The sequence below is a fragment of the Dioscorea cayenensis genome, chromosome 17, assembly GCF_009730915.1.
Source record: "Dioscorea cayenensis subsp. rotundata cultivar TDr96_F1 chromosome 17, TDr96_F1_v2_PseudoChromosome.rev07_lg8_w22 25.fasta, whole genome shotgun sequence".
Taxonomy (NCBI): Eukaryota; Viridiplantae; Streptophyta; class Magnoliopsida; order Dioscoreales; family Dioscoreaceae; genus Dioscorea; species Dioscorea cayenensis.
This window is the reverse complement of record NC_052487.1, coordinates 9,748,384-9,762,232: the sequence shown is the minus strand read 5'-3', so window position 1 is coordinate 9,762,232 and position 13,849 is coordinate 9,748,384. Positions and strand designations below refer to the sequence as shown.

The following is a 13,849-nucleotide window of genomic DNA, read 5'->3' as shown; positions in this document are numbered from 1 at the left end:
CGAACAAACTTTCATATGGGTCTGGATTGAACATTTCTTGCATGTATTCATCAACAATCTCATTAGTAGTGTCTAGAAAATACAAAGTATCATCAAAGTTGAGAGAATATCACATGGCTTCGGTGAGGCGATATGTGAGCTTATCATCTCCAACCCTCAGTGTCAACTCCCCACCGTCCATGTCGATCAATGCCTTGGAAGTGCGCAAGAATGCCCTCCCAAGTATCAAAGGTACATCTGCATCCTCATCGACGTCCAACACTACAAAGTCTACAGGAAATATGTACTTATCCACCTTGACAAGAATGTCTTCCATGATGCCCCTCGAATGTCTCACTGGTCGGTCTGCTAGTTGCAACGTCATCCAAGTGGGCCTAGGCTATCCTAAGCCTAGCTTCTGAAAAAAAGAATATGGCATGACGTTGATACTAGCGCCTGAGTCAGACAATGCCATTTCTTCACCCAAATTGGCAATGTTGCATGGTATGATAAAGCTTCCAGGGTCTTTCTTCTTGTTCGGCATATTCTTTTGCAAAATCGCTGAACAAGAAGCATCTAAGATCACTAAAGCACTCTTCTCCAACTTTTGCTTATTGGTCAATAAGTCTTTCAAGAATTTTGCATACTTAGGCATTTGGGACAATGCCTCAACAAAAGGAATGTTGATGTGGAGTTGCTTAAACAAACTCAGGAACTTCTTGTATTGTTTATCGCATTGGTCATTCTTTAATCTAGATGGATAAGGGATTCTTGGCTTGAAAGGTGGGGGTGCCACCACCTTCTCTTTGCTTGCTCCCTCCTCAACCTCTATGACCTCAGGTGCATTTACATTAGGCTTCTCACTCAGAATCCTATCCTCAACCTCATGACCACTTCTCAAAGTGATCGTCTTCATATGCTCTCTAGGATTGGTTTGGTATTACTTGGTAAGCTTCCTTGTGGTCTTTCTGATAGAGAATTCACAATTTTCCCCACTTGATTCTCAAGATTGTGTAAAGAAGCGGTGTGATTGCAAAGTGTAGCCTCAACTGATTGAAACCTTGTATCTGACAATTGCACAAACTTAGTCAAGGTCTTCTCTTAATCGGTTATTAATGTTAATAAGCCTGAAATTCGGTTCTCCATGTTTGGAGCTTGTTGTTGTTGGAAACCCGGTGGTGCCATGGCCTTTTGTAGTCCTTGGTTGCCCCATGAAAAATTGGGATGACTCTTCCAACCGGATTGTAGGCGTTGCTATATGGATTCCCTTGGTTCCTCAATGCATTACCCACAATATTGATTTTCTCCATTGAAGATGCATCACCAATAGAGATCGGGCAATCGGAGGGAGCATGTCCTCCACCACACCCGGTGCAAGTAGTCACAGCCGCCACTCTATTAGAAGTTAGAAGGCCTAACTTCTTACTCAATGATTCCACTTGAGCCGCTAATGAAGTTACTGTATCTATTTCATAGAGCCCCGCCACCTTTTTCCTTTCCCATGCATTAGACTGATAACTGTTCATGGCCATGTCTTCTACTAACTGTTGGGCTTCTTTCAGGGTTTTACTTCCCATTGTACCTCATGCGGTCACATCTAACAACTACCTTGTACTTAGATTCAACCCATTGTAGAAAGTCTGAATAATCATCCATTCGGGAAATCCGTACTGTGGGCATCTTCGCAAAAGATCCTTGAAGCGTTACTATGTCTCAAACAATGACTCTAACTCCATCTACATAAATGATGATATCTCATTGCGAAGCTTGGCCGACTTCCTCAGAGAAAAGTATCTAGTAAGAAAAGCTTCAACCATCTCGTTCCAAGTCGTGATGGAGGCCTTGGGCAAAGAATTTAACCACTACTTGGCTCTTCCCTTGAGAAAGAATGGGAAAGCCCTCAATCAAAATTTGGAGCTGTAACCAGGGGTCGCACAATGCTTGATTGTGTGCCCAAAACTGAGGGTCTAGCATAATCAAAAAGTGTCCTCTATTGCTCGTTCTATTCTGCCATAGTATCTGCCCCTTCAACTTCTATTTCAGCTTGATTGGACGGTTCTTGTGCAGGTTCTTTTCCCTTTCTTCTGAATGTACGTTCAAGTTCAAGATCTCCTTCAATAAATATCGAAGGGTTCCCTCGGGTCATAACCTGGAGCTGCACCCAAAGAAAGAAAACAAATTAGAACGGTGATAGGAAAAGAAGATGTGAAATAGAATAAATGAATGAATAGCTAAGAAAACAAAGTGCAAAGTATCTCTAAACACCTACTCCATGGCAATGATGCCAAAAACTTGACAACGCCCATTGATATGTCCCACAAGTGCACGGGTTTGTCGAAGTAATAAATCCCAGATGAGTGGGTATCGTATCCACAAGGTGTAGGGAATAAAAACACTTAAATTGTTTCTTAACTAAGCGAAACATGAATAATAGTTATGTGACAAGATGTAATGTAACAAAAGTAAAAGAGACAAGAAAAAGAGCACAAGTAAAGGGGAGATAAGGCAATCGATATAAATGGGGTACCCGGATATTGTTCCGCTTAGGACAATCATTTCAAGTGCAAAACCCTCTATTATGCTTTCTAACTAATGCATTAATGAGTCATAGAGATCCTTCAATACATGGTCCCAAATCTAAGGTCAACCATGCCTAAATCTATACAGGTTCCAGAGGAGAAATTGAATAATCTCTCAACCTCGCACTCGTATAGAATCACAATGAGTTCTAGGGATTCTGATAAGTGCTTGTGTGATATGAATGCGAAGCATTCTTTCCTTATGTTGAGCATTACTTTTCTCGGTTTTTACACTAATTTGTGTGTTTTTATGTTACTTTCGTGCAGGTAGGGTTGTGATGTCGAGTCTGAAGGAAAGAAACCAATGTGGATCATAATGCACCGATTTTGGAGGAAATCTTGCTAAGGTTCAAACGCGAAGACATAGGTCGGGTGTGAGATGCTAGAGTGTGTGCCAACCTCCTCGTATTTGAGTTAGCACAACCATTTGGAGGGGCACAAGGGCAGTCACACTCAAGCATTCTGACTTATGCACATAGAACAAGATCTCCACCAACTTGTCCATCATTAAAGAAGCAAAGCGATCCACGACGTGAACGTGTGCCAGTTTACGTCACCTCAATGTGAAAGTATGGACTCGGGAAGTATTTTAGGCCAGGTACTATAGCAGAACACTGTAGCAAAAGTACTATAACAAAAGTACTGTAGCATTATCCGATTATGCCAGACCTTCAGTGTTGGGGACACAATCGAGTATTGTGTGTCCCCCGATTATAGCTCAGAACTTCGAACTGAAGCCTGCATTCATCCACATGTTGCAGCAATCCGCACAATTCAATGGTTTGGCCAATGAAGATCCGAATAGTCATATAGAGAGCTTTCTTGAGGTGTGTGATATGTTGAAGATAAACGGGGTGACGGATGATGCAATCAAGTTGCGAGCCTTCCCGTTTTCCCTAAAGGGTAGAGCGAAGCAGTGGCTACACTCATTACCTAGAGCGTCAATTACCACGTGGGAGGAGATGGTAGAATCTTTTCTGGCCCGTTATTTCCCTCCCAGAAAATTAGCAAAGCTTAGGAATAAGATCTCATCCTTTGTTCAGTTGGAATTGGAGTCTCTATTCGAGACATGGGAAAGGTTCAAGGAGCTCCTGAGAAAGTACTCGCAACACGGATTCCCGGAGTGGATGATTGTTCAGACCTTTTATAATGATTTGAACCCGAGTACAAGGCAACTCTTGGATGCGGCAGCAGGAGGTACCTTAGGTAGCAAGACCCCCAATGAGGCCCGTTAGTTAATTGAAGAAATGGGGTTAAACAGCTACCAATGGAATGCTAGGGAGAAGAAAAAAGTGGCCGGTCTCCATGAAATAGATGCGGTAACTTCATTGGCGGCTCAAGTGGAAAATTTGAGTAAGAAGTTAGATGCTCGAGGAAAATTTGACTAATTGCACCTGGTGTGGTGGAGGACATGCTCGATTGCCCGATCTCTATCGGTGATGTTTCTTCGGTGGAGAACGTTGATTTTGTAGGTAATGGCATGAGACCTCAAGGAAACCCATATGGTAATACCTACAATCCGGGTTGGAAGAATCATCCCAATTTCTCATGGAGTAATCAGGGTCCACAAAAGGCCATGGGGCCACCGGGTTTCCAACAACAACAACAATAAACCACTCAGGTGGAAAACAGAGTCTCAGGTTTGGAAACCCGAATGAATGACTTAGAGAAGCACTTGACTAGATTTGTGCAATCTGTAAATACAAGGTTTGAATCAGTCGAGGCTACACTTCGCAACCACACCGCCTCTTTGCATAACCTTGAAAATTAGGTGGGGCAAATTGTGAAGTCTCTCTCTGAAAGGCCACATGGAAGCTTACCGAGTAATACAGAGACCAACCCTAGAGAGCACGTGAAGGCGATCACTTTGAGAAGTGGTCGTGAGGTTGAAGGTAGGCTTCCGAGTTAGAAGCGAAAAGAACACGTACCCGAGGTTATAGAGAGGTAGAAGAGGGAACAAGCAAAGAAAAAGAGGTGGCACCCCCACCTTTCAAGCCAAGAATCCCTTATCCCCCTAGATTGAAAAATGACCAAGGGGATGAACAGTACAAGAAGTTCCTGAGTTTGTTCAAGCAACTCCACATCAATATTCCTTTTGTTGAGGCATTGGCCCAAATGCCTAAGTATGCGAAGTTTTTGAAAGACTTGTTGACTAACAAGAGGAAGTTGGAGGAAAGTGCTTCAGTGATTTTAGATGCTTCATGCTCGGCGGTATTGCAAAAGAACATGCCGAACAAGAAGAAAGACCCGGGAAGCTTCATCATTCCGTGTAATATTGGCAATTTAGGTGAGGAAATGGGATTGGCGGACTCAGTGGCTAGTATCAACGTTATGCCATACACCTTCTTTCAAAAGCTAGGCTTGGGCGAGCCTAGGCCTACTCGGATGACTTTGCAACTAGTGGACCGAACAGAGCGACATCCGAGAGGCATCATTGAAGACGTGCTTGTCAAGGTGGACAAGTACATTTTTTCGGTTGACTTTGTAGTGCTAGACGTCGATGAGGATGCGGATGTACCTTTGATACTTGGGAGACCGTTCTTGCGGACTTCCAAGGCAATGATTGACATGGACGGCGGAGAGCTAACTTTGAGGGTTGGAGATGACAAGCTCACATACCGCCTTGATTGTTGATGAAGACATGCAGGAAATGTTAAATCCGGACCAATACGAGGGTTTGTTCGACCAAGAGGAGGATTATGAAGAAGTAATGATGATTGGTTCGATGGAAGAAGTACCATCTACCCCGGGATCTTGAAGAAGGTGCTTCAGAAAATTAAAAGGGCTTGGAGACGCCACCGGAAACACTCCAAGGCTATTGGAGACGCCCGTAAACCGAAGGAGTTGGATGAACCATCGCTAGGTGGTCCGAAGCCCGATAATTCACCCTCTATCCTCAAGAGACTTTGCACATCAGGCTTTTAAGTCATGGGTAAGAGGGCAACCTTCATATATGAACCTCCGTGAGGTAAGACAAGGTACGCCAAGCTTAGTGACGTTAAACAAGCGCTTCTTTGGAGACAACCCAAGTGTTTACTGTTTCTTATCTCCTAGTTTAGTTTGTTTGCATGAATAATTTGTTAAGTGTTGGTGTCTTGATTTTTAGATGCTTTTGCTGAGATTTGCTTGTGGGCTTTGTGTTTTCATCGTGTGTTTTCATGTGGAATTGGCGAAGTTGTGTCATTTGAGCTTTATTCCATGTTTTTCACTGGTAAAACTTGCATTCTAGGGCAGGCTCTGAGTGTGTAAACACGTTCAGAAACTTTCTGCAGAGCCTGCAGGTTTTTCTAAGGCATCCAGTGAAAACGCACGGGCGTGTGGAGTTTCGGCACGCCCGTGGATTTATATTGCGAGCTTATCCAGAGAAGACATAGGGGCGTGCGGCTGCCCCTGTGAATGACCATGCGAATATCGCACGCCCGTGGGTAATTTCTGCACGGGCGTGTGATTTCCTGCAGAGTTTTTCAAATTATCTCGAGAGCGCACAAGGGCGTGAACTCGCACCTGTGGGCCACCTTGTGAAAACCGCACGGGCGTGGGTAATTTCCAAACGCCCGTGCTAATCTTTGCAGAGGAGCTCTTGCCATCCCGAGGAGACACAGGGGCGTGCGCTTGCCCCTGTGAGTTGAGATTGTGAATGTCCACGCCCGTGCGTAATTGCCGCACGGGCGTGCGAAACACTTAGGAGATTTTCTCGGATGTCCAGAGCAGTCACAGGGGCGTGCATCTACCCCTGTTGGTCGGGTGCACGTGCGTGCATAATTTCCTCACACCCGTGGAGGGGCGTTCAGAGACAGTGCGAGTTTCTCCTGAGAGCGCACAAGGGCGTGCATCTGCCCATGTGGCGGTCTCTTGATGAGGCGCACGGGCGTTCGTAATTTCCACACGCCCGTGAAATTGCACAGAATTCTAGGAGGCTCGAGTCTTCCTATAAAAATCCCTGCATGCTCTCTTCCTTTTCATCTTCCTATAAGTGCGAATTTTCATTTGTACAATGCATGGTGCATGTTTAGAAAGTGTCTATATGCGGTTTTAAGTTAAATTCTTGAGAATTGTTGTGCATCCGTGTTGGTTTTTCACGCCCTGCAGATCCACACGGGCGTGGGTAATTTCCACAAGCCCGTGTGGAATTCTGCAGTATACTGCTTTTGAGCTTCTTTGATCATTTTCCTCTTTTTGTACTATAGCTATGGCACCTCGCGTGAAGAAGAATGAAGTAAAGCGTCTCAGAGTCACCCCACCCGAGCCAATACACATGGAATTCTCAAATCCTGAGCATCAAGCTCGATTTGAGAGACTTTCAGCACTTGGTTTTGGTCAGACTTGTTTTGTGGATTTGCAAGCGCTGAGAGATATTCAGCGGGGTGACGAGCAAGCTGATGAGATCGATGATATGTTAGCAGTAGGAAGCTGGAGGAGGTTACTGACGATTCGTGAGCCGGCTTACCGCGCATTGACGCTTGAGGTTTTAGCGTCTTTTGAGTTGAGGTATGGGAAAATTGACACTATGGATGCTATACAGTTTTGAGCATTCAGACATCCATTTTCCATGAGTGTCACTGAGTTTTCGATTCGGATTGGCCTTTACAACGTCGCATATACCAGTACAGAGGAGTATGGACGTTTACCTGTGGATTTTCCAGTATCAATGACTCCAGACTATTTGTATAGGGTCCTATGTGGACATGGGCAGATTGAACTGAAAATTTTGAAGGCCACCTGCCTATTCTGGTTGAGTTACAGGTATTTGCACGCGGTCCTCAGTAGGTCTGTGTCAGGTCGAGGCGATAACACAACTGCTCTGACCAGGCAGAACTTATTCTTTTTATACTCCATGGCCCGCAATGTGCTGATTCACTTGGGGTGCATAGTGGCAGATGTTCTGAGGTACCAGGGTCAGTCTTCGAGAGTGGGATTATTATTCGCTGGCCCTTACATTACCGGACTCATCTTGGGGATAGGTTTGGTAGATGCTTTACGTGGTGTTGAGAGGATAGTTGTACCTACACATATTGCGTTTGAGACGATCAGGATGATGGGGTTGGTAAGGAGATGTGGGCCAGGGGTCTATATTATTGCTTCAGCTACCCCAGAGACCGCTGGGAAAGGAGGGGATACAGTGGAGGATTCCGGACAGGTTCCCAGATCCTGTGCAGCACAGGGGCCTCGAGCTTATGATCGTATTGAGAGACTTGAGAGCGATGTGAGAGAGATTCGGACCAAGATAGCGGAGCTCTGCGTGATATAGTCAGCTCAGTATACAAATCTTATGGTCCGTTTCGGCTTCCTACGAGATCTATTGAGATCCAGACCCTCAGCATCTCCTGCACCCCATCTCCTATACTAGCACCAGTGGATCCACCTTATGTTCCCCTCCCCCCCCACCAGCAGTAGCAGAGGAGCTAGCAGAGCATGACACCGACATTTGACTTTATTTTTCTGCATTTTCTTTATTTTACATTTTATTTTAGACTTGTTCACTCAGAATGGATTCTCCTTCTGAGTTTATTTTCATTTTGCATCTCGAGTTGTATTCATTGTCTATCTTTTATATATACTCGAGTTATTTTGTTTTATTGAGCTTCACTGAACCCTCTCGTGTATGCGTCCAGATGGTCTTGTCATCATGGGAATTTAGACTTTGTCATGGGCACGGCCAAAGTGCTTTGGCACTTAACCGTGTGAGCTTCCCAACCCGTCGGAACATTACTCCCAAGGACTTAGCTCCATCAAACGTGACACTAGGAGTCAGGAAAGTATTGTTTTGATTGCTTCTCCCACATATATTCTTCATTGATATACATTATGAGTGAGCTTGCATGTGTACATTGGGGACAATGTACAACTTAAGTGTGGGGGGAGTTTCACAGTACACACATCATTTTTATTGTTCTTGATTGATATCCATGCTCACATAGCCAATGGCGATTCACCTTAGTTGCAATGATTGTATTCTTGAGTTTAGGAGAATTTTTAACATTGAATATCTTCATGCTCTAGTTTTATTTGAATTTTTAGGAATTTTTGCCCGAATTACACTCAGTGCACTACTCACTCTTTAAACTCTATTGGAAACTTATGTTCGATGTTAAAGGGACTAGTTATAGTTGTTTCTTGTGTTAAATTCAAAAAAAAAAATGAATGATGAAAAGAAGGAACAAAATAGTTTTCTTGTTTGTTTTGCATTTTGGGTGGAAAGAGCTACCACCTATATAGTATGAAGCTACTCTCATAAGTCGGATACTAGTTATGCCCTAATGAGAGAAAGAGCTATCTCATAGGATGAGTGAAAGCTACCACTCCGGTAGAAAGAGCTACCACCTCGAAAGTGTGAAAGCCACTTAGCTGCCACTTTGGAAAGGGCTACCTTAGAGGATGTGTGAAGCTACTACCATCTTTGAAATTGTTGTCACTTTTGTAGATAAATAAGTCTCTTGTACTTAGAACTTTGAGGAGTATATCTTGGGTTGTTTTGAGTGAGTTCACACACGTACATGATTTCGGGTTTGTTGTCCTTTTTGATTCAAGTTTTTAGCTAGAGCTTTGATTTTTTTGTATTTAATGTTGAAATTTCCCTTACTTGTAGAATGCTCTCTCTATACACTTTGGTGAACCTAAGGCCAAGCACTTCCAATATTTCCTTCATCTATGCACAGAATGTTTAATTTTTTCTTGAGGACAAGCAAAAGCTTAAGTGTGGGGGAGTTTGATAAGTGCTTGTGTGATATGAATGCGAAGCATTCTTTCCTTATGTTGAGCATTACTTTTCTCGATTTTTACACTAATTTGTGTATTTTTATGTTACTTTCGTGCAGGTAGGGTTGTGATGTCGAGTATGAAGGAAAGAAACCAATGTGGATCATAATGCACCGATTTTGGAGGAAATCTTGCTAAGGTTCAAACGCGAAGACATAGGTCGGGTGTGAGATGCTAGAGTGTGTGCCAACCTCCTCGTATTTGAGTTAGCACAACCATTTGGAGGGGCACAAGGGCAGTCACACTCAAGCATTCTGACTTATGCACATAGAACAAGATCTCCACCAACTTGTCCGTCATTAAAGAAGCAAAGCGATCCACAACGTGAACGTGTGCTCGTTTGCATCACCTCGATGAAAGTATGGGCTCGGGAAGTATTTTAGGCCAGGTACTGTAGTAGAGAAATGCAGCAAAATACTGTAGCAGCACTGTTCACAGCCGACTGAATGTCACAATTCCAGAGAATCCATACGGGCGTGTGGAAATTACCCACGCCCGTATGGAAATTCCACATGGGCGTGTGAAAAATCTACAGGACCGTGTGGATGCCCGATTCTAGCCCTATTTAAAGCCGATTTCAGCCTCGATTTCAGCATTATTTTCTCCATCTTTTCTCCAACTTGAGAGAGGGTTTCGGCTAGGGTTTTGAGAGGTACTGGCTAGGGTTTTGGAGAGGTTCTACTTCTCTGACATCGTCATTCCTTTGGAAGAAGGTTGGTAGGGGAGCTTCCGTCGAGGTGTATCCTATACCGGACAAGGGAATCCTTGGACAACGAGTAGAGGTCTTTCCACAAGACCATCGACACGACTATCGAGGGGGGTTTCTCTATGGATTCATTGCTTTTACATTCTATTTCTTTGATTGTACTTAGCTCCATGGAGAGTTAAACCCCTAGTGGGTACTTGGGTATTTGTGAACCCTAGGATGTATTTGTTTCATTGAATCTCTTTATTATGCTTTCAATTAATTGATGTTTGTTGTGAGTTCCAAACTTGAATGCTTGATTGTATGAACATTTCCCCTAGAGGGACACTAGGGTTGAGAGTTCTTGTTGGTAACCTTGTGAGTGAGTGACACACCACGAGCTTTAGACAAAGCTAGGTTTGAGAGGGTTGAGAGGGTGAGTCGAGAGGTACAGGAGCGTCCCTTTCCCCTCCGGCGTGATAGATTCTACCTCCATTCCTCGAGTTCTTTGCGGCCATAATAGAGTGAATGGTGTAAGGGATGATCCTCCGCTAGCCTTAGTTGCGCGTGCAACGGAGTGAAGCATTGATGTGATCTTAGTATCTAGGGCTTAATCGTGGTTAGGGACCTTCCACCTGGACCAAAGGGTTAGGTCTATAATTAGGAAGAGATTTATCACTTGGAATCCCTAGAGCTCATTGAAATTCTATTCGAGTGCGAGGTTGAGAGGTTATCTAATCTCTCCTCTGGGACATGTATAGAGTTAAGCATAGTTGACCTTAGATTTGGGACTATGTATTTAAGGATTTTCATGACTCACCATTGCATTGATTAGGAAGCATAATAGAGGGTTCTTGCACTTGAAACAATTGTCGTAGGGGGAGCATTATCCGAGTACCCCATCTTTATCGATTGCCTTACCTCCACCTTTACTCGTGCTCTCTTACTTGTTGTTTTTACTTTTGAGAATTGAATCATTGTCACACATCACTACTGATCTTTCACATAGCTAAGAAGCGGATTAAGTGTTTTTATTCCCTACTCCCTGTGGATTCGATACCCGCTCATTCGGGATTATTATTTCGACAAACCCGTGCACTTGCGGGATATACGCAAGGGGACCTTGTCAGATTCCAAGTGATAAATCCTCTTCCTAGATGTAGACATAACCCTTTGGTCTAGGTGGAAGGCCCCTAGTTACAATTAAGCCCTAGGTGCTAAAATCACTTCAACGCTTGACTCCGTTGCCTCTGCAACTAAGCCCTAGCAGAAGGTCATCCCTTAGCCCATTCACTGTACTATAACCGCAAAGAACTCGAGGAAATAGAGGTAGGATAAATCACACCAGAGAGGAAAGAGGACGCTTCGCTACCTCTCGACTCATCTTCTGAACCCCCTTCAATCTAGCTTTGTCTAACTCTCGTGGTGTGTTACTCACTCACAAGGGTTACCAAGGTGAACTCTCAACCCTAGTCTCACTCTAAGAGAGCATTCAATCTATCAAGCATTGAAGATTGGAACTCAAATAAAACATCAATTAATGAAAGCATAATAACAAGGTTTAATGAAACAAATACATCCTAGGGTTCACAAATCCAAGTACCCACTAGGGGGTTTAGCTCTCCATGGAGCTAGTTACAATCAATGAAATTAAATGTAAAAATAAGTAATCCATAGAAAACCCCCTCGATAGTTGTGACGATGGTCTTGTGGAGAAGCCTCTACTCGTCCATGGGTCCCTTTGTCCGGCCTAGGATACACCTTGCCTGATCGGTGCCGATGAAAGCTCTCCCACTAACCTTCTTCCAAATGGAGCGCTATGTCAGAGCCATAGAACCTCTCCCAATCCCTAGCCAATACCTCTCCAAACCCTAGCTTCCAGGCTCTCTTTAGTTGGTGTATTTTTTTTTATGAATTTTGTGGTAGTTGTAGTGTAATCATATATTTTGTAAGCAACTAGTTGTTTTTTTTAGTTTGTAAAGTCGTGTTCCCAGAAATGTTGTACCTGGAAGTTATAATAGGAGTCAGTCTAGGTGCAGAAGTAGTTGTGTCAAATTATGCCAAAGGGGAGATTTTTAGTGCAACCACACTATAATTGGCATGATTTGACACTAAGTCAAGATGACATGGCAACATGTCTGATGTGGCATAACTGATGACATGGCAAGGAGTCTTGACTTGGAGGTAAATATCTTGAAGATCTTGGTGGAGTTATTTTTTGCCAATGTATTACAACTTGAAGACAAGATCATATCAAGACCATATTTTAGGGTGATTTGATTGAAGACTAAATATGGATGGAGCTTAATTGAAGAAATATCTATTAATGGTATGATTGAAGACTATTGATGGCATGATTTGATGAAACCTTAATTAGGATGATTGAAGATCTATTATTGGGAAGACTAAATATGGATGGAGCTTAATAAGAGGTATGTGCTATATTTGGGACTTGAGGCATCTTTATAAGCTACCTTGCTCTAAGATTGGGTGTGTCACTTGTGGAGGAGAGTGTGTGATCACTAGACAATCTAGAGAGGGTAGTGATCTTTATTGTTGGGAGAGTGAGTGACAAGTGTTTGTACTCATTTATTTTCACCTCTTTTAGTGGATTGTTTATCTATGGGCTTGACCCCACAGACGTAGGCTAGTGGACGCCGAAATTGGTTACCAATTTTGTGTGTCTCCTTCTTATTTGGTTTGTGTGAGCTTTCTATGAGTGTTTGAGTGTTCTCTAAACCACAAACCACATCGGCGGAACTAATAAAAGTGATAAAATCGCAAATGAGTTATAAAGTGATTAAATGACAAATGATATATAAATATTTAGAATGTGTGCTATTTTAATAATTATTTAGTTTCAATAACATATTAGTTAAAAAGCGTCCCATATAATATATAGGGGCATTTTGAAATATATTATTAAATTAAATAATTATGATGGCATTTCTCCTAAAATATTTACTAAAGTAAAGTTATACTTCCCTAACTCATTAGCCATCTCATGGCTTAGTATACTATAATTCATATAATCTCAACCTTACATGTTTGCACAAAAGCTCTTTTTCTTAGAATATTATTTTTATTTTTAGGTTTTCTCACGCCCCTTTCAAACAATGGCCATTTTTTATTTTAAGTTTTGTATAAGACATATTAAGTTACCTTTGCATCTTATTTTGAACGATGAAGAAATTTTAATAATCAAATAGGTATTAATACAAAAAATTAATGGCAGGTAAATAATTAAAGAAAATTTGTAACTGTGACTATCAACTTGGATTATCTACAAGCCTATAAAAACTTAAGAAAAAAAATTAATAAATCAAAAAGAAATTGAAGGAAACACACAAGCATTATGAAAAAAAGTAATATAATAAAAGATAAATAAAAGAACAAGTTTCTCTGCTATATATATATAGCAATGGTTTACCTGAACCTAGAGGTGAGATAGGACATGGATTCATTTTTAGTATACATTTCAGAAAGTGATTAATTAGGGCTTTGTGCTATACGGTAGAATACTTTCAGTATCTTCTTTTAGAAGAGAGCTTTAGGAATAGATAAAATAAAATGGAAGGCTTGGGCTTACATGAGTTAATTTGTATCATGAAGAGAGGATCGTGGTGAGGTCATATGAGAGGTATAATGTTATTTTGGTAAATATTTTACAGTGACTGATTATTTTAATAATTATTTAATTTAACAATGTCATTTTAAAAAAAATTCCTTGATATTTATAATTTAAGGATGAATAAATTATATTGATTTCATAGTTTTTCAATCTTTTAAAATTTGAATAACATAGGCATTAATGGCACTTTTTGCTTTTTTTTCCTCACCTTCTACATAA

The 13,849-nt window shown here is 42.0% G+C and overlaps 1 non-coding gene across 1 annotated transcript; it reads right to left on the bottom strand.

The window, feature by feature from the left end:
- Positions 1-3,568: 3,568 nt before the first annotated feature.
- Positions 3,569-3,675, bottom strand: LOC120281498. The gene has a single exon (XR_005542638.1). It is a non-coding gene; the product is annotated as a small nucleolar RNA R71 (small nucleolar RNA).
- Positions 3,676-13,849: the final 10,174 nt, after the last annotated feature.